Source organism: Sus scrofa, unplaced genomic scaffold (genome assembly GCF_000003025.6).
Source record: "Sus scrofa isolate TJ Tabasco breed Duroc unplaced genomic scaffold, Sscrofa11.1 Contig414, whole genome shotgun sequence".
Lineage (NCBI taxonomy): Eukaryota > Metazoa > Chordata > Mammalia > Artiodactyla > Suidae > Sus > Sus scrofa.
In genome coordinates, this window is record NW_018085198.1 from 206,616 (window position 1) to 231,902 (window position 25,287).

The following is a 25,287-nucleotide window of genomic DNA, read 5'->3' on the forward strand; positions in this document are numbered from 1 at the left end:
CTCTAATAATTAGTGATGCCGAGCATTTTTTTCTGTGCCTGTTGGCCATCTATAAATCTTTGGATCTTCTGCTCATTGTTCAGGTCTTTTGCTCATTTTTCAATTGGGTTGGTTTTTTTGTTGTTGAGTTGTATAAGTTGTTTCTATATTTTAGAGATTAAGCCCTTGTGGGTTGCATTGTTTGAAGTTATTTTCTCCTCAACATCACTAATTATTAGAGAAATGCAAATCAAAACTGCTTTGAGGTACCACCTCACACCAGTCAGAATGGCCATCATTTGTAAGTCTACAAATAACAAATGTTGGAGAGCTAGTAAACCATACAGCTGTGATTCAAAACCAGGTTGGCTGCCTAGAGACACTATGCCAATAACACTAAGAGTACTATAGTACTATAGCAATAATATTATTTCTACTAATAATACTATCATCAATTAATAATACTAATTCATACTAACAACATTAATAATATCACTGATGGTAGCACCCACAACATAGGGAAATGAAATTGAAAGCATATGTTAGCCAGTCACCCTAACCAAGGGAATTACTTAACCTCTGGGAACCTCTATTTCTTTTCTTTCTTTTTTGGGGGGGCATACCTGCAGTAAGTTCCTGGTCCAAGGATTGAACCCAAGCCACAGCAGTCACAATGCTGGATCCTTAACTGCTTGGCCACCAGGAAATACCTGGGAGCCTCTACTTCTTCATTTGTCAACTGGGGATAATAAATGGCATCCGCTTCCTAGGGCTGCAGAGAGGATTAAATAGATTAATTGTTGTAGACAGCCAGCCTTCCATGTAGTATTACCTGACAGATCTTTTTTATGGTGGCAAATATACATAGGATAAAATGGACCACTTTAAGTGTACAGTTCAGTGGCATTGGGTACATTCACACTGTCATCCATATACTGAACAGATTTTGTTTTTCTTTTCTAGACTATGTACAGCGCTTAGCACAAAATCTGGCACATCACAAGGCTGAATAACTTCTGGCTCTTCCCCTGCCCTCACTCATGGCCCTCTACTACCTCCGCCTTCAAAAACTCTAAGATGGGGAGTTCTTCTTGTGGCCCAGTAGAAACAAATCTGACTAGTATCCATGAGGATTCAGGGTCCATCCCTGGCCTTGCTCAGTGGGTTAAAGATCCCAGTGTTGCCATGAGTGAGTTATAGTGCTGGTCACAGATGCGGCTCAGATCCCATGTTGCTGCGGCTGTGGTGTAGGCCAGCAGCTGGAACTCCAATTCAACCCTAGCCTGGGAACTTCCATATGCTGCAAGTGAAGCCCGAAAAGAAAAGAAAACGCTAAGATGCTGATAGATCTCAGTTTGTATTCTTTTGTGCAGCATGAGAGGCAGGATGGTGGAACACTATGAGAAGCAACCTTGGGCCCGTGGCTTAACCCCTCTCTGCCTCGGTTTCTCCATCTGAGAAATGGGGATTGGAGCAACATCTACTAAATAAGCTTGTTGTAGTGGATACAACAGGCATCAAGCTATCAGAATAGCTCTAACCCTGATAAACACTCAGCAAATGCTAGAGCCCACTTTGTTATTTTCTTGCTGCTGTTGTTCCTGGGAAGAGCATGCTTGCATGGGTGCAGGGGAACTGGGGGCTGCCTCGGGCTCCAGATGGCTGGGTGCCCTGTTCTCTCTCTACCACCCTGGCAGTGGGCGCTCAGGAGAAACAGAACAATGGTGCGAGGAGGAGGAGCAAGGCCTTTGGGAGCCCACGGAGCTTTTTGTTCCAGAAAAAGCTCCGACTAGGCTGCCACAGTGGCCTTGGTATTTTTGTATGTCTTCAGCTTCTATTTTGAGTGCAGAGCTGGCGTGGGAATGTTTTCCTTATTTCGATCCTTAAGTAGTTGTTGGGTAACAGCTGTTTTTAAAGATAATCTTTGAGGCACTGAGATGCTGCTGGAAAAACAAATTCCTTGAATTCGAAAAAGGCTTCTCTGCTTTATTCGCCTGATCTTTTATTTTTTCTCTCCATGCTTTTACTCATGCTGTTGCTTCTCCTAGAATTCTCCTTCCTACCGGACTCCTGCTCGTCTGCTCATGTCAGAACCATCCTTGTTTCCTTGAGGCCTTGCTGCCACTTCGCTTAGGAGGCTTCTTCTGGTTCCCTCAGCCACAGTAAATCTCATTCTGTGAACTCGGTGTTGCACTCTGACTTGAGTGTCAGTTAGTTTTAGAGACGCCTCTTCCCACCTTGATCACAGGTTCTGGAAGACTCTAATTCTCTGTCTGATTCACAATCGTGTCTTCTTTGTCAATAAGTAGAAAACCATAGTGAATCTTTCTCTTTGTCAGCTCAATAGCCAAACACTCTCCTTGATCATGGCGTGGATGGGGTGGGGTGGTGAGGGAAGGATTTTAAATAGGTCGGTGGAAAGGTCTCACCTCTTGCCATAGAAACTAGACAAGGCATGAAGAAATCCATGCTCCCTGTCCTTTGACTGATAAACACAGGCAAGATCTCAGTCAGGGGTAACATTGCTCACCCATGCCTAAGACCGATTCTCCAGCCTTCTTTTCAGCTTTGAAAACTACCAGAGACTCTCCAGAAAATTCTTTTTCTGTTTGATTTGATTAATCCTGGTTGCTGTCATTTGTAACTGGTAATTCTTACTAGGATAGTATCATGAATGTAATGAGAACTTTAGCAAACTGCAGTTTGCTAAAATGTCACATATTGATGATCTGTTATTTATGCCTCCTGCACATTCTGGTACTAGAAGTCTGGTTTTCCTTTTCCAAACCACCCATCTCCATTCTCAGTCCATGTGGTTCAAATGGAGTTGATGGCTGTCATGGCAACAGGGTGAGTGTCTGGCCAAAGCACTGTCTCCCTCTGACTGCAGTGACTGGTTCATGGACAAACATGTGACCTCGTTCATGCCAATGAGATTCAGTCCCAGAACTTTTGCTGGTACTGTTTCGCTGGGGCTGTTAGGCTGGTAGCATCTGAAGCTGGGGTTCTCAGGGGCCACCATCAGGTGATTTAACCTGGGAGCTTGTGAGGGTGAGCCAGTGTGGAGGAAAGCAGCGCTCAGAGAGGAAGAAAGAGATTCCCGATGACATTGCTTGAGGACCTGGATTGATTTATGCCTGGGCTGTAATAATAGCATGTATTAAATTCTATACACCAGGTGCTAGTATCAGCATTTCACAAGTGGTATCAGTTTCCTAGGGCTGCCATAACAAAATACCATAATCTGGGAAGTTTAAAACAACAGAAATGTTTTGTCTTAGAGTTCTGGAGGCTAGAATTCAGGTTCAAGGTGTTGACAGGGCAGTGCCCTCTCTTATGGACTGAACAGTGTTCCCCCCATACCCTCTCAGATCAATGTGTGGAAGCCCTAACTCTCAATGTGACTATATTTGGAGATAGGGCCTATAAAGAAGTAATTAAGGTTAAATTTAGTCATAGTGTTAGGCCCTGCTTTTTTTTTTTAATTAAAGTATAGTTGACTTACAAGGTTGTGCCACTTTCTGCTGTACAGCAAAGTGACCCAGGCACATAAGCATACATACACACACACACACTTTCTTTTTTTCTCATACTATCTTCCATCATGTTCCATATAAAGAGATTGGATACAGTCCCCTGTGCTATACAGAAGAGTCTCTTTGCTTATCTATTCTAAATGTAACAGTTTGCATCTACTAACCCCAAACTCCAAGTCCATCCCACTCTTGCCCACCTCCCCCTGGGGAACCACAAGTCTGTTCTCTATGTCTGTGAGTCTGTTTCCGTTTTGTGGATAGGTTCATTTGGGGCCCTGGCTTGATAGGATTAGTGTCATTATAGAAGAGACACCAGAGAGCCCTTTCTCTATCATGTAAAGACACAGTGAGTCTAGGTCATCTACAAGCCAGGAAAAGAGCTCTTACCAATAATGGATCCTGCTGAATCTTGATCTGGAACTTCTAAGCTTCAGAATTATGAGAAAAAATATTTTTCATGCTTCAGCTGCCCAGACCATGGTATTTTGTTATGGAACCCAAGCAAACTAATACACTCTCTCTGAAACCTGTAAGGGAGGATGCTTCCTTGCTTCTTACACCTCCTGGTAGCTCCAGGTACTCCTCGGCTGGCAGGTACCCCACTTCAACCTCTGCCTCCATCATCACATGGCATTCTCGCCTGTGTCTGTGTCTCTGTGTCTCTTCTCCCCTTCTTATCAGGACAGCAGTTACATTGGATTAAGGGCCCACTCTACACCAGTATGAGCTCATCTTAACTAATTACATTTGCAAAGATCTAACTTTAGAAGAGGACACACTCTGAGGTACTGAAGGTTAGGACTTCAACATATGATTTCTGGGGTCACAGTTCAACCTCTGACGCATGTAGTGACTCAGTTATTTCCCACAGAATATCTCTGAAGTGGGTTTGATTATTATCATCACACCTTTGCCCTGATGAGGGAAGGAAGGCCCAGAGAAACTAAGTAACATGCTTGTAGTCCTTCTGCGAGTAAGGATTTGGGAATGGATCTGAACGTAGATGATCCTGCCTGAGGGACAAAGCCTACAAGTTTGGCCACTGCACAGACCTGTCTGGATAGAGCTCAGGGATAGGAGCCAATCAATTCTTTAATTTGCTAAGCCAGCTCAAGTTGGGTGTCTGTCCCTTTTAACAATTCCTCCCATCCACGGTTGGCCTCGTTTTTCCTTCAGCCCAACTCGGGATTTCCTTCAGACCTGCCCCTTGAGGTCTGCCCCAGGCTCCAGAACGGCTTCTTTCCCTTGCTTTGCCCTCCTTCCTCCCTCCCCACCAGTCCTTTTTTGTGCATCAGATGCTAGCTCTAAGCTGGGTTAGGAGAAAGCCAAGGGAGTAAATCAATACAGGGTGAGGCGTGATTTATAGGTTGTCATTTCCCTACAGGCTTTTAGCTTTTTTAGAAGCAGATTGTTAACCCGTTGACGATCCGCCCACCAGAAGTAGAGATATTAAGGGATAGAGATGGAGTTTTTCAGGCCAAATGGAGGAGAAGGCTAGGGGCAGAACCCTCTTCAGTCCTGTAACAATTCCAAACAGATGACAGGTGGGAGTTGAACGTCTGAGTCCTCCTTTTGGGGTATATTTATTGATCTCTTCTGGAGAGGGGGGATGTTTATGTAGTTTCAGATTCTGGGACTTATGAAACTGCTGGTTTAGTTGACTTAAGATCTGGTCTTTTTTTCGTGGGAAATCTCTTCCCCCGGAATTCCCTTTGTCTCATATCAACCTTTTAAATCTTACCTATAATTCAAACATGATTCAAATGCTTTATACATAAAGGATTCCTAGCTAACTCCTTTCAGAATAAATTTCTCCTCAGCTAGCATCTATCATTACAGTTGATCAGGATTTTTTTTTTTAAAATCAGAGTTAGATGTTCTTCCATTCCCGCCCCCCCACCTCCGGCCTGAAAATCTCAGCTTCTGGAGACAAAGGGTGAGTCTGAATCTTACCCCTTCTTAACTTTTTAACTGAAGGTGGTCTGACACATTGGCTGAGGGCCTCATTTTTAGAGTCAGAAGCACTTGAATCAGAATTTCCTACTGTGATATTTATTCATCTTAGTGCCTTAGGAAGATGAACTAACCTGGCATTTTCAGTCATAATGTGGACCTTATACTATGTTGCAGAGCTGTTCTAAGGATTAAGTGGTGTATTGATTACAAAGCTCTTAATTCAAGTTTAACATATTATAAAGTTCAACAAATGGTATTTTCTATTTTTATCTCTTCACTCATCTCTCAACAGAAGGAAGTGACTCGCATGCAGTTTAGTGCTCAGCAAATGTGTAAATTTTATTCCTGCTAATACAAAATTTCCAGGCCACTCAGAACACTGAATTTCTAGGTAACTGTGCCCTAAAGGAAAGGTTATATCAAGTTCAATTTCCATGAGTGGGCCTTTATTTCCCAGTGGCCCTCTGAGATGAGATGAGGGACAGTTTTCTTGGTGGGCTAAATACTTGGTGCAGGACCGGTAATGGCCATTTTGGTTTATCTAAAACCCCTTTGCTCTGTGGAATTGCTAATTGCAACTTGAAATTTAGGAAGCTCTTTATTTGCTTTTTTATTCATAAGGCAGCAGCTCCTTTTCTGTCTGGTTTGTTTGGATTCACTACATTAGAGACAACTGGGAAGTCCCAGCAGGGGCGCTGGGAAAGCTTATTTCATGGGATTATGATTATTTTACAAGAAGTCAGGGAGAATGGGAACCTTGGGCAGACTCCTTCAAACAGGGTGGAGTACTTTCCATCCTGGCTTGGGTAGGTCTCCATCTGGACAGCACGGAGGTCCTGAAATGAGTTCTGGCTTTGACAGGTACTAGCTGCCAATTTTTTAATTGGGGAGAAATTACTAAACCTCCTGGAGATCAGTTTCCTCATTTATTCACTCATTCATTTAAGCTCTTAGTGTGCGTCAGACATTGTTCTAGGCCCCAGAGAGATGGTAACACAGGAAACAGATAAGAATCCCTGTCTTCATTAAGCTCATGGTTTAATATAGCTGAAATATATAGCAAGTTATAGAAATTTTCCTCCTGGTGAGGAGGAAAACAAGTGAGCATAGGGAGTGGGAAATCTGTGCTGGGGAGGGTGAATTCTAGATAGAGTGTTCAGAGCAAGCTCAATGAGAAGTCAACATTTGAGTAAGGATCTGGAGCAAGTGGGGGAATGAGGATGGCCAAAATATGGGAGAAGATAGCTCCAGGCAGGGCAAGGATTCTGGAGAACAGAAGCAAGTTTGTAATGTTAGAAAGAGGGCAAGGAGGCTAGTGTGACTGAAGCAGAGGGAGAAGGAGAGTAGTGGGTGCTGGGGGCAGAGAGGTGATGGGTCAGCCCTGCAGAGCCCTGGAGCAGGTGGCAAGGAGCTTGGCTCAGGAGCCAGGGTTTTCAGCAGATGGAGGCAATATCTGACTTATGCTTTAATGTGATTCTTTGGTTCCTGTGTGGAATAGCTTGTAGGACACACACAGAATTAGGGAGACCAGTTAGGGGGCTGTTGTAATGATACAGGGGAGAGAGGAGAGTAGCTTGGCTTAGATCACTGTTACAGCAGTGAAAATGGCGAGGAGCCGTAGAATTCTGGATGTATCTTAAAGCTAAAGACAAAAGAAGAGAGGCTATATCTTGAAAGGATTTGTGGATAGACTGGATGTGGGAAAAAGTAGGAATTCAGGATAACTCCAGCGTGTTCAACCTGAGCAACTGAAAGGATGAATTCACCCTTCAACGGTGTGGGAAAATCTGTGGGGTGAACAAGTTTTAGGGGAGGGGTATTCGGGAGTTGTAATAGATATGTTAAATTTGCGATATTTACTACACATTCAGGTAGAGATATAGAGTAGGCTATTGGGTATAAGAGTCTAGACTAAAGGGGAGGGATCCTGGCTAGACATATGAATTTTGAAATTATAGGCATTTGAATTGAATTAAAGCGCTGCATGTACACGGATAAAAATAGAAGCTCAGAGACAGAGTCCTAGGACTCACCTTCGTGTAGGGGTCTGGACCATATGGAGGAACCAGGAAAGGAGGCCGAGAAACAGCAGCTAGAGAGGTCAGAGGAAAACCAGGCAAGTGTAAAACCCTAGAGGCCAAGTGGAGAATGTGCTCGGGGGTAAGACAGTCATCAACTCTAAGTTCTAATGAAAGTAAGCTTAGGGAGTTCCTGCCGTGGCACAGCGGAAATGATTCCGACTAGGAACCATGAGGTTGCCGGTTCGATCCCTGGCCTCGATCAGTGGGTTAAGGATCTGGCGTTGCGGTGAGCTATGGGGTAGATTGCAGGTCCAGCTTGGATTCAGTGTTGCTGTGGCTATGGCATAGGCTGGCAGCTGTAGCTTTGACTGGACCCCTAGCCTGGGAACCTCCATATGCCATGGGTGTGGCCCCAAAAAGCAAAAAAAAAAAAAAAAAAAAAAGTAAGCTTAGGAGTAAGATCATGACTGAGGACTGACACTGGAAATAGCAATATGGAGATTGTTGGTGACCTGGAGAAGGAGTTTTGATTAAAGCCTCCCTGGAGTGGGTTTAAGAGAGATTGGGAGAAGATTTAGACACAGTGAGTTACACTTTCAATGAGTTTTGCTGTGAAGAGAAGAAAAGGAATAGAAAGGAAATAACTTTTTGGTTGTTATATTAACATTGGGAGAAAGAATAACATTTGTATGCTATGGGAATAATTCAGTAGAAAGGGGAAAGCTGAAGGTGAAAGAAAGAGAAAGGAAAATTGGAAGAGCAATGCCCTAGACTAGACAAAAGGAGATGGGATTTGGTATGAAACAAATGGCTTGGTCTTAAACAGGAGCATGAGTGTGAGAGGGAGGGTAGAAGGACAGAGGCACAGAATCGGGCAGATGTGGTGAAGGGAAGGTGTGGAAGATCTTTTTAATTTTGTATGTGGAATGATCAAATTCATTTGCTATGAATAAGGATGGAGCAGCAGGGCTAGAGGTTGAAGGAGAGGAAAGATGGGATGAAACAGTTGTCTAAGAGAGTGGGTGGGCTAAGGAAATATAGTATGGTTGCTAGACAGCAATTGGAGCTTTGAGAATAAGGAGAGAGCAAAGTGAGATCATCCATCATGGGAACAGGTGTTTCTGCTGGCGGAATGGGTACCACTCAGAGAAGCCAGTGAACTGAACTGAATTGGAACTTTGATTTAGTCAAGTAACTATGATAAAGCAAGAGAGAGACAATGGAATTGAAGGTGTATGCAAAAGGGTGATGACGATGACTGTGGAAGATAAGGAGGAAATGAGATAAGAGAGACAGAAAAGTAAGAAGGTAAATAGATTGAAGGTTTGGGTGCAGTCAAAGAACCGTGGAGGCTGGACCTCAGGAGGTAGTAGAGAGCAGAATGTTTGAATTAGTGGTTAGGCAAGGGTTGCAAATATTGATAATAATAGGCCTGGGGAAGGACCAGAAAAGGGCAAGATTGATGGTAGAGAGAAGAGGTGAAAACACTAAGGGGCCAGGATATGGGAAGGATTTTCTATGGGGATACTGAACTATAAGACCAAGATAGGAATTGTGCTGAGGAGAATGACAGTGACCAGGGACTAGGAGCTAACACCTTAAAGAATTGAGAGTAGTGACTTGGTTTTGGAGGGGTGGGGAAGGTGACCACAACCCAAAGGGGTAGTGTAAGCAGAGGTTTATGGTGTGAGATTCAAAGCTTTAATTTTTTTAAATTTATTTTTTATTAGGGTATGGTTGATTTATAGAGTTGAGTCAATTTCTGCTGTACAGCATAGCAACCGAGTCATACATACATATATTTCGTTTTCTCACAGTATCTTTCATTGTGGTCTATCCCAAGAGGCTGGATATAGTTCTTTGGGCTATCTGAGGAAGGAGGGAGAATGATCTTGAAGCAGCAATGAAGCAATGAGGAGGGTAGCTCCACCAACTCCAGCTCCAAGGCTACAAGGTGTGGAAGAAAAGAGCCGTCATGTGAGATGACTGCCATGTCCTTGAGGAAGAGCCCGGGTTCAGTTAGAGCAAGAAGGTGAAAGGGAATATTATTAGAAGAGTTTGGGGACACAGGGACGTTTACTGATGAGAGACCATGAATTCCAAAAGCATAGTGAGATGATTTCAGAAGGAGAACTCGGAGTCTAAGGTCAGAGAATGTGATAAAGCCATACAGGCATTAGTGTTTGAGGGTGAGTTGGGAGTCCTGGGCTTCATGGAGTGACTGATATGAACAAAGATAAAGACCATAATAAGATGATCATAATGGTCCTAAGTCAGGGGTTGAGAGAGAAGCCGAGTTTCATTGAAAGGAGGGGAAAATGGATAAAAATGGTTCCTTCGGACTTGATATCCAGTCTTTTCTTGGGACTTAGCAGGTTGGGATGGGAATGGATTTGAGTAATTAGCTGAACTCAGAAATGTGGCTTCTTCCTGATAAATAAGAATTTGTTTCTGAGTTAGGTTTTTTTTTTTTTTTAATTTTAGGGCCACATCTGCAGCTTACGGAAGTTCCCAGGCTAGGGGTGCGTCAGAGCTGCAGCTGCCAGCCTATGCCACAGCCACAGCAACATGGGATCTGAGCCGCATCTGCAACCCACACCACAGCTCATGGCAATGCTGGATACTTAACCATTGAGTGAGGCCAGGAACTAAACCCACATCCTCATGGATACTAGTTGGGTTCATCACCGGCTGAGCTACAACAGAAACTCCCTGAGTTAAGTTTTTTGCCCTGGGTTTCTTCTTCCCTTTTAAAAGTGTTGCTAGAGATTCTCTGCAGCTGTTCTGAAAAGAGACTGTGAAAACAGACTGTGGTTGCCTATCTTCCCAGATGCACTTGATCCCAGTCTACATTCAAGATGAAATCACAGCTACCATGGAGTTAAAACCTGGCACATGCCACAGTCTCCTCATTTCCTTTATCATGTCTCTTTTGCCCATCTCTCCACTTCTTACTTACATAAAATGAGACAACAAATTATCTTCTATTTAGATGTGCAGTCATTGAGAGGAGAGGAGACAAATGTTGCTTCCTGGTTCTTCTAGTTTTGCAAATCACTGTGTCATGGTGAGAAACCCTTATGTCTAATCCCCAAGGCAGACAGCAGAGCCTAAGAGAACCTTCACAGAATGGGCTTTGGTGTAAAATTTGGATTTGAAACCCTGCCCGCCACCTCCTGCCTGCCTAAATGTAGTCAAGTGATTTAAATTTTTGAGGCTTTAAATTTTCAAAAAAAATTTATTAAGGTAGAGTTGATTTACAATATTCCTTCAATTTCTCCTGTATAATGATGTGACCCCCCCCCACACACACACCCTTTTTCATACTATCTTCCATCACGTTCTAACCCAAGAGACTGTACACAGTTCCCTGTGCTGTACAGTAGGACCCCATTACTTATCTATTCTAAATGAAATAGTTTGCATTTACCAACCCCATACTCCCCATCCATCCCCTTCTCTCCCGCCTCTGCAATTTTAAACTACTGAATAACAAATTGGCTTGTGGTTTATGATCTTCAATTTACATAATTCTCAGCAGAATTTAATAATGTTGATTCTTTTATTTATTTATTTTTTAGGGCCACACCCTTGGCGTGTGGAAGTTCCCAGGCTAGGGGTCTAATCGGAGCTACAGCTGCTGGCCTATGCCACAGCCAGAGCAACGTGGGATCCAAGCCACGTCTGTGACCTACACCACAGCTCATGGCAATGCCGGATCCTTAACCCACTTGAAGCCAGGGATCAAACGCACATCCTCATGGATCCTAGTCGGGTTCATTAACCTCTGAGCCACGAAGGGAACTTCTAATTCCTTTAAACCCTCTCTTTCTTTGCTTCTGTTAGTGAATGTTTTCTTGGGTTTCTTTCTACCTTAGAATACTCCTTTTCTACGTGCCTTTATGTTTTATCCTCCACTACCCAATCATCATGTTGGAATTCCTTAAAGCTTGGTCCAAAAACACTTAATAAAAAACCTCATTCTGTATTTCACCCTACATGATCTCACTCATGCTCTCTCTATACCAATGACTATTAAATATTTGTCCATAACTCAGGTCTCTCTCTGAACTCGAGAAATACATATCTGCACAATACCCCTACCTCAATACCCCAAAGGCATTTTTATCCCAACTTAGCTACAAAGAGATTCATGCATTACATTTCTCCCAAACTGGGACTTTTTCCTGTGCTCCCAATGTCAGCAACTGGCACTTCTAAAAACCTACAAGGTGTTCCTTTTTTTTTTTTTTTTTCCTTTTTATGATCACACCTGCTGCATATGGACATCCCAGCCTAGGGGTCTAATCAGAGCTGCAGCTTTGGCCTATGCCACAGCCATGGAAACACTGGATCCAAGCCACATCTGCAACCTATGCCACAGCTTGGGACAACGCTAGATCCTTAACCCATCGAGCAAGGCTACAGCTCAAACTTGAATCCTCATGGACACTATGCTGGGTTCTTAATCAGCTGAGCCACAATGGGAACTCCCTGAAAGATGTTCTTTTTCTTTTTTTTTGGTCTTTTCTAGGGCCACACCTGCTGCATATGGAGGTTCCCAGGCTAGGGGTCTAATCGGAGCTGTAGCTGCCAGCCTACGCCAGAGCAACCAGAGCCACAGCAACGAGGGATCTGAGCTGTGTCTGCAACCTACACCACAGCTCATGGCAACACCGGATCCTTAACCCACTAAGCAAGGTCAGGGATCGAACCTGCAACCTCATGGTTCCTAGTCGGATTTGTTAACCACTGAGCCATGATAGGAACTCCAAGGTGTTCTTAATATTTCCTTTCTCATTACTCTCCATACTCAATCCATCCTATAGTCCCGTCAATTAAATTTACTAAAGTCCTTCACTTTGTGCTATTTCCTCTATAGCCATCCCAGCCATCATCATCTCTAGCCTGGACCACTGTTATCATTGCCAAACAGTTTCCCAGTATCCATTCTATCTTTTCCTTCTCATCTATTCTCCACATCAATAGCGAGAGCCATCTTGTCAAAAACCTCATGTGAATATGTTATCACACTCTTTCTCATGCGCCTGATAAGTCGACATTAATAAAATGAAAATCCTTAAATTTTTTTTTTTTAAATTTTTAAAATTTTTTATTTTTATTTTTTTGTCTTTTTGCCATATCTTATGCTCCCATGGCATATGGAGATTCCCAGGCTAGGGGTCCAATCGGAGCTGTAGCCCCTGGCCTATGCCAGAGCCACAGCAACGTGGGATCCGAGCTGCGTCTGCGACCCACACCATAGCTCATGGCCACGCCGGATCCTTAACCCACTGAGCAAGGGCAGGGATCGAACCCGCAACCTCATGGCTCCTAGTCGGATTCGTTAACCACTGCGCCACGACGGGAACTCCAGTGCCTTCTTCTTGATTCCCACCATGGCCCATAAGGCAGGACCTTTGCCTACTCAGCCCTTTTCATCCCAGCTTCACCTGATACTACTGTTTCTCTCTACCCCAATACTTTAGCCACACTTTCTTTTATTTTCTGGACTGTACCATGCCCTCTCTCATTACAGGCACTTGCCACATGCTGATTCTTTTCTTTAGAGTGCTTTTCCACATCCATTTGCTAGCTCCAATTCACTTTTCTCATCTCAACTCAAATTTTGCTTTGTTTCCTGATCCTTTACAGATGAGATATCCCTAGACCAATAAATCTCAGATTCCTTCACTTCATGCTATTTCCAGTTTTACAATCTTCTTCACTGTGTGATTTTATAGCCCTAGAGTAATTCACAATGACTATTTTTGATGATTATTTCATGCTTTCCTATTACCCCACTAGGCAGTGGGGTAAGCACAAATACCAGGTCTTTTTTCGTTGCTCTTGTTGAACACCGTACCTCTGGCTTGGATCAGTGACTATCTCAAAATAAACACTCAGTGATACTGACGAATATGTGAATCTATTTATTGAACACTTACTATGTGACAGGCATTCCGTTAAGCACTTTATAAATATTTACCTCTCTTGGCAACCCTAGAAGGTATTACTATTGTATCCCAATTTGCAAATAAGAAAATTAGGTTATAACGGACCTGCAATGGACTTGTCCAGGTCCCCTTTAGCTGACTAGAAAACGGATCCATTTGTCTGCAAACTCTATGACTTAATGCCTCTGTAATATTGCCTGTCATGTCCTTCTACAGTTAAAAATGCTTTGTCCCTTGGTGAGAAGCCACCTTAAACTTGAACTCTCACCCATCACCTGTGATGTCCCTTCCCTTCTTCCTCCTCTTGCATTGCTAATGATTTTAGCACCATTTCTACAGGATTGTGGTGAAGATCCCATGAACTTGGATGTAAAAGTCCTAGCCCTGCACACTGTACCCTGTCACATCGTCAGATGCCACGCTCCTTTTCAAAATTTGAATTCTTTTTTTAAAGTAAATAAACCACCTTGATTATGATTTGCTCTCTAGCACTTCAGGGTGCTTGTTACTGTCGAGGTCTCCACATCCCATCCTCCATTACTCTTCTCCCTTTGCCACATGTTAGTATCTACCATTCTTCAAAGCTTAGGCCATGGGGTAAGACTTCTCCAGGAAGGTCCCACGCCAGAGAAAGGAAGGCAGAATTTGAGTCAAACTGTCTTGGGCAGAAGGAAAATAATTTGAAGTTAAAAAGAGTCAGACGCTGACCTGGACACTCCTAGAGCAGTGCTGTAGACATTCCATTTAAAGATGATGAGATGTCATCTTGTTTTGTAAGAGACAGCTTTCCCAAGCCCAAGGGATGCTCTGATGCTGGAGGCCGAGCATGGCAACTTTCCAGCTCTGAGGCTCAGTGCTCTTGGATTTCCTAATAGGGGTGCTTTCACAGTCAACACTTTCTGTGCCTTTGTTGCTTCATTTTGTGTGTGGTTTGGGGCTGTTCCATTTTCTTCCCTGGAGGTTTGACGAAAGGGAATGACTACTACAGGGCCATCTCTTGGGTTGTTTAGTTGCACTCTGAACAAAGGTTCCCTGCTGAAGCCATGAGCAGTGTTAAAACCCAGCTTGTATTTTGCTCACTGAGCTGTGTGCCTCCCCGTCTGTGTTTGTCCAGGGGAAGGGGCACCTATTTCTAGGGGCATAAGAGGGCTGGGTATGATAGAACAGGCTCCTCCCCACATTTAAACGTGTGTGTGTGTGTGCGCGCGCACGTGCGTGCACGCGTGTGCACACAGTGCACGTGTATACATTACTTTTGAGAAATCAGATCATAACCCGAGGCTTTATTCTACCTTCAGGGATATGATTCTTCCAGAATTTCAGATGCAATACATTGTTGGCAAATCCCCACATATTCTGTGTTTGGTCTCTTTGCTTCTCCCAACCTACTCTTTCCGTTCCTTCCTCTCTGACTTTTAATTGATGGTACATTATCACTACCTTGATTTATCTTACTTTTAGAATTTCATATCCCAATTATCTACTCCCATTCAGTATGTTTCATAAGCATTTTTTATGTGTGTATTTTTTTGCAAAATTTCAGGGTGTTGTTTTTGTCTAAGTCTTTATAGTATGGAAATTGTTTAATGTAATAAATCTCGTTCTTATATCTTACTGTGCACAAAGTTTCTAAGATAGAGCTATTTTAAATTTTTTCTGTTGCATTAGCCCCTTCCCCGGTTCGCTTTGGCCTTTTTGTTTGTATGGTTTATCCAGGTAAGGTGCACCCTTCTCTGAGAAATCTTCCCTCATTCTTCCAATGTTAGGCTCCCTCTTCTGGACTCCCAGGGCATCTTCATCCTTCTATTACTGTAATAATGATCTCATTTTGCAATTTAAAAAAATCTATCTGCCTGTGATGAGCTCTCCCATTTAAGTAATTCTAGCAGCTTGGAACATATATTCTCAAAAATCCGTGTTGAATGTATGAATAATAATGATCATAGCTAACATATATTGAGTGTGAATTATGTGTCAGACACTGTTCTGAGTGTTTTATATCTATTGAATCATTTAATTCTCAAATACCATTACATGAGTGTTAGGGCTTCAACATATGAATTTGCAGGAGAGGGACACAGATGTGTGGTCCATGCCCATCCAGCAGGACTCCACCCTTTCCAGGGCTCAGTGGTTGGCTTAGGGTTGGATATATAACTGAACCCTATTCATTTAGGACCAATAAAGAGAGAATCCTGGGCTATCTGATTGAGTAACCAAAGAACAATCTTTTCCCATCTAACGTGTAGCAGAGAGACTGTAAGCCTGGAGCCTAAAGTGGCTACACCATGGAGATTATGAACTTTGAACTCCTGAATCAAAGCATGAAGCTCACTCTAGCTCTGAGCTGAATAAGTTATTACAATGTGAGTTCTGTGAGGGCAAGAACTTCACTTCTCACTCAGTGCTTAGAACCAGCTTCACCACACAGTAGGGTTTAGTAAGTATTTCCTGAACAAATACCAGGTCTAACAATTCTCTCCTTAAGCTAGTTTGTGTGGTGTTTCCTGTTGGTTGCAATCAGAGGAGTCCTAACTGGTAAATCTCCACGGTAGATACTATTTATCAATTATGACACTTTTTGTAACTCTACTCAGACACAGATTTTCAATCCTTTTCAATATGCTGCTCCAGGCAGACATTCTCAATCATTACAATCAGCAGGCAAGATGGAACTCTAAAATCCATTCTGGTTTCCCATTACTGTGTAACAGATTGTCACGAATTTGGTGGCTTGCAACAACATACATTTGTTATCTCACAGTGTCCATGACTTAGTTGGGTCTTCTGCTTGGGGTTCCACAAAACTGCAGTCAAGGTGCTGGCCAGGCTATGTTCCTTCCTGGAGCTCAGGTCCACTTTGTTGGCCAAAATGATTTACTGTTTCTTTGCAGTTGTGGGGCCGAGATTTTTTTTTTTTTTTTGGATGCCACTTGGGGCTACTCTCAGCTCTAGAGGATGTACACAGTCCTTGTCACATGGCTGCCTCACTGGCACCCTCACTACACAGCTCTGTGCTTCCAGGTCTGCAGGAGAATTTATCCTTTTGGCAAGGGCCAGGCACCTCTTTTAAGGACTTTCATCTGATTAAGTCAGATAATCTTCCTTCTGATTAACTGAAAAACCAACTAACTTGGGACCTTAACTACATCTTAAAAAAAATGCCTTCATTTCTTCCTTAACATTTTTTCATAACTTAATCACGAGAGTGAGATCCCATCACGTAGAGAGATCCCACTGTGCTCTTGAGGAGGGGATTACATAGAGCTTGTGCACCAGGGGATGGGACCCTTGGGAGGCCTTCCTAGAATTCTGCCTGCTAGAGCAATCTAGTCCAAACTCTTTGTTGTACAGATGGAAAAACTGAGGCTGGCACAGCTGGAATGAAGACTCCAGGTCTTCAGCTTCCTACTCTGGTGCTCTCGGAGGTCCTTGGTGGTAGAGCTATGGCTGCACCTTTTCTCTCTTGTCAGAACAATCTCTTGCTTTAGTTATCTTTGCATCTTTCCTTTCTCCCCACTGCACCCAGCAGATACAATAAATGTTTTTACAGTTGATTCAACTAAAAAAAATCCATGGATTAACTTTTAGGAATTGGAAAGCTGAAGTGAACTGATCTGATGTCTAATACCAAACCACTGAGGGATCCAGACACAGAAGGGAGCCTTATGGGACGTCGATGAAATATTCACGGAGTCCCTGTTGGTGACAATAGTATCTCTTCTTCCAGCAGCAGCTGTGACCTTTAAGAGCTAAAAACCACCATGGGGACTCTATCCATAGGAGTGGGCCCCCTGCTTTCCAGCTACTGAAGCCACCCCCCAGTGATGGCCATGCTGGGGCTTGTGGAAGAACATGATGAATAGGTGAAAAGGATGTTAAAAATGTCAGCTAATGACCCCAGAATGATTCACTTGGGAGTCTGCTGGGTTCATAAGAAGCTTTCACTTTCCAGCTCTTTCAAGACTTTTGAATAGACTTTATTCTTCTCATAGTCCAGGCTTATTAATATGAAACATATATTCATCTGAAATGATGGGCCAGCAAATACAATACACACACATACTATTTTATCACAACTTCCCAGGACTATATTGTAACAGGAAAGAATTTTTATGAGTTTTGGATACCTACTTGATTTCTTGGAAAAGAGCCAGTGTCAGAGGACTCATCAAATTCTGAGCTATATTCCCTAGATCAGCATATTGCCTGAAAAATAATAGAATTCTGAAGAATAACAAAGGCCAGAGAGTGATTTGGAGACTGAGGGACAGATATAGGGCAAGAGGGAAAGTTTTTTTTTCAAAATGTAGGATTCCGAAAGACACATCTGACTTGTCACTGTGTGAAATTTCTGTTGCTGTATAACACATTACCCAAAACTTAGGGGCTTAAGATAAGGCACATTTATTATCTCACAGTTTCTGTGGGTCAAGGATCCAGACATGGGTTAGCTGAGTGCTTCTGGCTCAGGGTCTCTTACAGGCTGCTCTCCAGGTCTGTGGTCTTATCTCCGGCTCTACTGGGGAGAGATCCTCTTCCAATCTCACTCGCATGGCTACTGGCCAGAGACATCAGTTCTCTGCCACATAGATGTTCCCACAGGGAAACTCATGACAGGGCAGCTGGCTGCCCTCAGAGGGAGGGTGGGAGAAAGAGAGAGAGGAGGGGGGGGAAAGAGAGAGAGAGAAGCAGAATCAGACAGACAGAGAGAGACATATACACACAGAGACAGAGAGATGGAGACAGACACACAGAGACACAAAGAGAAACATAGAGAGACACAGAGAGAGACAGAGACAGAAACAGGTACAGAGAGAGAGAGACAGAGACATAGAGACAGAGAACCAGACATTGAGAGCAGAAGTCAGAGTCTTTTCCTAACCTTAGTCTTGCTAATCTCAGAAGTGACATCTCACTACTTCTTCAACATTCTATTCACTATAAGGGAGTCACTGTGTCCCATTTATGCTCAAGGGGTCACGGCGAGGAAATTACACAGGGCCTGCATCCCAAGAGGCAGGGATCACTGGAGACTGTCTCATAGGTTGCCTATCACAGGCACAGAAAGGGATTGAGAAGTCCCTGATGATATTGGACATCATCAGAGCGTTTTGTCGCTTAGGTAGGCATTAACCAGGCCTGGTTCTCAATAAGGTCCAGAATGAGGCTTTCTGTCATGCAGTAGCCAAGCCTTTTGGTGAGTGTGTAGAGTTTGAGCAAAGACCTCCTTCAGCAGAGCATTTTTTTTTTTTTTTTTTTGTCTTTTTGCCTTTACGTGAGCCACTCCCGCGGCATTTGGAGGTTCCCAGGCTAGGGGTCTAATCGGAGCTGTAGCTGCCAGCCTATGCCAGAGCCACAGCAACTCGGGATCCGAGCCGCGTCTGCAACCTACACCACAGCTCACGGCAACGCCGGATGGTTAACCCACTGAGCAAGGGCAGGGGCCGAACCCACAACCTCATGGTTCCTAGTCGGATTTGTTAACCACTGTGCCACGATGGGAACTCCAGCAGAGTATTTTTTGATCACTGATGTAGTGGAGACAGAAGTGGGGTGCTGGGGGAGCTTGGGGGGGGTTGTATTGTTTTCAGCAGAAAGACCAGAAAAGACTTCCAATGGGAGACAGCATTCAAGATGGAATTTGAAAGGAAGAGAGGATCGTGTGGAGAGCAGAGCTGAGGTGGGAGCGAAGGACATTCCAAGAGAAGGATGGAGTGAACAGAGGCCCAGAGGTGGGGAGGAGCAGAACATGACTTGAGGAGGCCATGCTGAAGGTCGATGCTGAAGGTCAGTGAGATAGTACAAAAGTGACTTGGGATGAAGCTTCCCCCCACACCACCTCCACTGTTCCTTAATGCTCTCTCCAAGCCACACCAGATATGGGGTCATTTACTGCAGAAGTGCAGCCTCATAATTCACACAGCTCAACATCTCCATGCTTGCTTTGGGGAAACAACTTTAGCACTAACTCAGAGCTCCTACGTCAAAGAGGATTACAACTATATGTACAAAAAATTCTTTAATATGTTCATTGCCCCAATACATTATGTCACTATTAAAGTCTGAAAGCTTGGCTTCTCCAGGTCTCATTTTCCTTAGTGATTCTAGGGCTAATTGCATGTGAAGGCAGCAAGTTCACAGATAATTTCAGAAAGCCGCCCGCCCTACTGGCCCCGCCCCAGCCCACTTGGTTAAAAACAAAATATTTAAATTTCCATCACGCTAAAAAATTTGTTGTATTAAAGTATAAGTTCTAGACGTCTTCTCTCAAAATGCAAATAATAATCCCATATCAAAGATTCATTCATTCCTTAGCTGGGAGAAGGCAAGGTAGGTTACTTGCTGGTTGTGTCAAGGCCTGGGGCAGAATCCAGAGAGGGCCAGGGCCAGCTGAGGCATCACAGTGTAAGGGACAAATGAGCCTCAGAGCACCCGAGAGCAGAGTAGGGAGGACACAACAGTGGGGGCCACAGCAAGAGTCCTAGGAGGTCAGGACTCCACTGCTTATGATGCAGAGGAGATAGAGGTAAGGTTTATAATGATCATTTTTGTTCGGCAGGCGAGAAATCTCTATGGAGAAGAACTGAGTTGGTGTGCGTGGCGGGACAGGCCAGTGGTGGAGCAGGAGTTGCAAGCAGGGCTCCTAAAGATGAAACTGAGGCACCAGCTCCCATCGTGCTAGCAGCAGAATCAAGACTAGGGCTCAAGACGCAGTTCTTCCCAGATCCTCTTCAGAATCAGCCTCTCTCTGCCTCATGCCCTTTGCCCCCTTGCCCTCTGCCTGCACCTTTACTTGGCTAGTCTCAATCCGCCTTGTATTAAAAGGCACAGGAATTGATCTCTCCCCAAATAAACGGACAGCTATCACGTGCGGTCTGGTGTTTGGTCTCTCTTCTTTTGGTGAGAGTGCCCTATGTTCCCCCTGGGAAGTCACTCTTCTTTGGGGATGATCAGCTCTATCTCCAGAGTCAGGGCTGTGAGCTGATCATTCCTCCCCTTAGCCACTGTTTCTGAGAGGGGCACACAATCCCAGCAGAGCCTACATGCCTACAAAGAGATATTCTGTGGGATTCCTGGCTTTCGGTCCACCACTGGATTTGGTCATGTGAGGCTTGGAGCTTTGACAGCCACTTACTATCAGGAAGGAGACCAGCTTGAGTCTGAGGACAGCTCAGGAAGGAGGCAGAGCTGAGAGATGCAAAGAAACTCAGTTTGGATGTTATTACTCGAACCTCTGGATCGAACTGCAATGGAAGCCAGTTCAGTCCTCGGAGTGTTTGTCTATTTGAGCCAATAAACCTAAAGTGATCCCACTCAAGTCGTCCTCTCAAAAACAAACAAACAATGAGCTAATGCTCACCTGACATCTGCAAAGCTAGATGTGCCAACTAAAGAGAGTCTTCCCAAAAACAACAGATTCTTGCAAAGGAAAATTTTACTCTTCAGACCAGATGGCAGAAACTTCCTTATTACTCTGAAACAGTGCCTCTTGGAGCTTAAGAAAATCTTAAGACAGAGCCTTTAGGAGGGATTATATAAGAAGAATTTTCATAGTGACTTTGACTACATTTTCTTACAGAATTCTCCTAATAATCATTTTTGATAGGTAATCACACATGAGAACATGACCACCATGTGAGATTTTAAGATATGGGACTGCTGACAAGGGCTCCAGACACCAATGGCCTGGGGCCAGTTCCCCAGTGTAGACATGGTTTAGTGGCCTTAGTCAGACTGACTCTGGTTCTCATTATTGTTATGAGTAAGTTGTTATGAAAACATAGAGAAACTCCAGACCTCCTATGTCTGATGCAGGCTGAGAATTTCACATGGTAAAAAGGGAAGAGAAGAATTTTCTCCTAATCATTTCACACTCACTTGACTATTGCAAACCGAAGGCTAGATATCCACTTTAAAGATGGTTCACTTTAGCCTCTTGAATCATTCTTTGAGCACCCCAACCTTCCTGATGAACACTTTCAGGAATTAAACTCTTTCCTTTTACTTTCTTATGAAAGGCCCTTTACCCCCTATTTTTGAGTATGGTTGAACCTATCCTCATTGATGCAACAATACTGGCATCTTCAGCTAAGTTCTGGATGGGTTGTGACACCAATGCTAGACTGAAAGCTTTAGGAGTCACGTCTATCTCATTTATTTTTATGCCCCCACTTAGCTCAGAATGACACGGAATGTCCACTGCCCCCACCGCTGCAAAAAAAAATTTGTTGAAGAAATGAATTTCTGAAGATTGATTAGGGAATGACAAATAAGACTGAAAGCTGAGGTGGGCTGATTAAGTAAGATTTCTGTAATATATATTTATTATTGGATTTATGAGTTGGAAAAGGAATGTTGAGAACCCAGAGAGATAACCAATCTCTTTCCTTGGTTTAGTGGGAAAGATAATGAGAGGAATAAAGAACAATCCTGGCCCCCCCAAATGCCCATCTTTGCTTGAGATTCCCTGGCTGAGGGACTTGGAAAGCCATTTGAGCACCCTAAGCATCATTTTCTTCAATGACACAGTGTGGATTTATGAATGGCTGTGAGGGTCAGATAAGGTGGAGTATGTAAAAGTACTTTGCATAGTTTTGGACACTCTACATATCTCTGGGGCAGAAACTGACCAAAGGAAATAGTCATTACAATGTGAGTTGACAGAGAGCATTTGATGTGGAAACCAGCCAATCTGGGGGCCCTTCATCAATCGGCAGATTCTAATTTATTGGGAGATCATCAAGTCTTATCTGGTGTCTTCACCTGTTGATGTCACAGTGTCTCCTATATTGATGATGAGAGTTTAGGGGGCACTGCTGCTAGGTGGTAATTATAGTGAGTTTCTGGAAATATCTGGGTGCATGTGTGGGGGAAAAGGGGTCCTGGAAAAAGAGGAAGCTTACAAATCCCATTTCTGAAGTTCTAGTTTCTTCTTAAAAAAGTAATTCTCAAGCCCTTGAGACAAAACAGGGGCAGGTGTAAAAAGCTTCGGTGACTCAGAAAGGACAGAGGACATGATAAATGGTTTTGGAGATTTATATAATCTTTAAAAAATTTAAATTTTTTTATTTTCATTTTTAATTAATTTTTCATCAGGGTATAGTTGATTTAGTGTTCAGTCAATTGCTGCTGTTCAGCATAGTGACGCAGCCATAAATATATATATATATATTCTTTTTCTCATATTATCTTCCATTACTTTCTATCCCAAGAGACTGGATACAGTTCCCTGTGCTGTACTGTAGGATCCCTTTGCTTATTCATTTTAAATGTAACAGTTTGCAGGTACCAACCCCAAACTCCCCGTCCATCCCACTCCTTCCCTCTCCCCCATGGCAACCACAAGTCTGTTCTCTATGCTCTCTAACATACTTAGACTCAGACACAGGTGACATCTCTCATGGTCATGGCATTCCTAGGTGTCTTTGAAGCTCAGTTTTTTCATCTGTAAAATGGGCATGTACATTATGTTTTGGTTGTTAAACACATACCATGTGCCAGGGTTTGTGGGAGGCTCTTTCCTTGCATATCAAATTTAATTGAAAGTAACAACCTTGGGAGTTCCTGTTGTGGCTCAGTGGAAATGAATCTGACTAGCATCCATGAGGATGCAGGTTTGATCCCTGGCCTTGCTCAGTGCCTTAAGGATCCAGTGTTGCCGTGAGCTGTGGTGTAGGTCGCAGATGTGGACTGAATATGGTGTTGCTGTAGCTGTGGTGTAGGCCGGCGACTACAGCTCCAATTCGACCCCTAGCCTGGGAACCTCCATATGCTGTGGGTGTAGGTAGCCCTAAAAAGACAAAAGACAGAAAAAAAAAAGTATCAACCTTATAAGTGGTAGTGAGGATGAAGTAAAATCATGCATATGAAGTACCTACTCCAGGCACATAGTAACTATCAATAAACGGTTATAATTATCATCATTATTAGTAATGATTAAGGAATTTTATTTTTCAGGTTTAATGTCATTTGATATTGCAGTTAATCTTGAAATTGAGCTTTTTATAATATTAATCTCTTACCTTTTTATAATCTTCCTTATGCTTTTCATACCCCTGAGAACATACTGGCGCTCAGTTCTCTCTGAGTCTCTGGTCCTGATTTCTTAACTGGAGGCCATTTCTTTCTAAAAGATGTGAGAGGCATCCTTGCCAGGAGAAGATGCAATTCCAGTAATTCTGGAATTACATGGTAGATCCAATTGCCATGCAGAGACTCACCTACCAAGAAAGGAAGAAGAAATCAAGGATTGATCTGGGCTTGCTTTAGATCTAGCTGTTTATCGGATTCTTAGTGTCCTAAAGAGCTGAGCATCTTTATTACAGATGATCCAGTGGGTTGAATAGTGTCCCCCTCAAAACTCATGCGTTAAAGTCCTAACCCCTTGTACCTCAGAATATGACCTTATTTGGAGATAAGGACTTTACAGAGATTCATCACATTAAGATGAGGTCACCAGGTGCCATTTCCAGCAACATGGATGGACTTAGAGATTATTAAACTAAGTAAGTCAGATAAAGACAAATATCACATGATATCACTTATATGTGGAATCTAATAAAAATGATACAAAAGGACTTATAGAACAGAAACAAACTCAAAGATTTCAAAATCAAACTTATGTTTACTAAAGGGGAAACTGTGGAGGGGGGATGGATAAATTGGGAGGAAGGGATTAACACGTACACACTACTATATATAAAATTGATAACTGGAGTTCCTGTTGTGGCACAGTGGTTAACGAATCTGACAAGGAACCATGAGGTTATGGGTTCAATCCCTCCCCTTGCTCAGTAGGTCGAGGATCCGGCATTGCCGTGAGCTGTGGTGTAGGTTGCAGACTCGGCTGGGATCCCGCGTTGCTGTGTCTCTGGCGTAGGCCGGTGGCTATAGCTCTGATTAGACCCCTAGCCTGGGAATCTCCACATACTGCAGGAGCGGCCCTAGAAAAGGCAAAAAGAAAAAAAAAAAAAAAAAAAAAAAAAACTAACACCAACCTACTGTATAGCACAGGGAGGTTCTACTCAATGTTCTGTAATAACCTCTATGGGGAAAAAGAGTGGTTATATGTATACGGACAACTGAATCATTTTGCTGTACACCTGAAACTAATAATGCAACATTGTAAATCAGCCGTCCTCCAATAGTTTTAAACGAGGTCATTAGGATGGGTCTTAATCCAATATGATTTGTGTCCTTCTAAAGGGGAAATTTGGAGACAGACACACATACAGAGACAACAGCATGTGAACACAAGGACAACCATCCAGAGGCCAAGGACAGAGGCCTGGCACACCCTCCTCTTCAACTCTCCTAAAGAACCAGTGCTGCCAACACCTTGATTTGGAACCTCTAGCCTCCAGAGCTGAGATAATACATTTCTGTGGTTTAAGCCCCCCACTGGTGAAACTTTGTTACAGCAGCCCTCTGGAACGAAGGCAGCTAGGAACGTGCTGGCTCTCCGAAGGCTGTTGCTAGTGTCCCTGATGGGCCGAGGGAAGTGAGGCACCGGTGTGACGAGCCATCCCTAACACTGAAGTGGACCATACCTGGAATTCACTTCCACTCTGGGCAAACATGAGCTGGGATTCCAGAAAGTGTTTACAAGTTTCACTTCCCTTAGGCAAGGGAGAAAGCTGACTCATATTAAGGTGGTAAATAATGACAGTAATATGTGTTTTCAAGGACTAGGAGTTCACCAAAATAAGTGGATTGTGTGAAATAGCCAGCCTGAATCACTGGATACTTTTTAAAGAAAAAAGACGTTTAGCATCCACAATAGCTAGGGCAGGGTAAATAACGTGCTTCCCTAGCAGAAATCATTTTATCACTTGT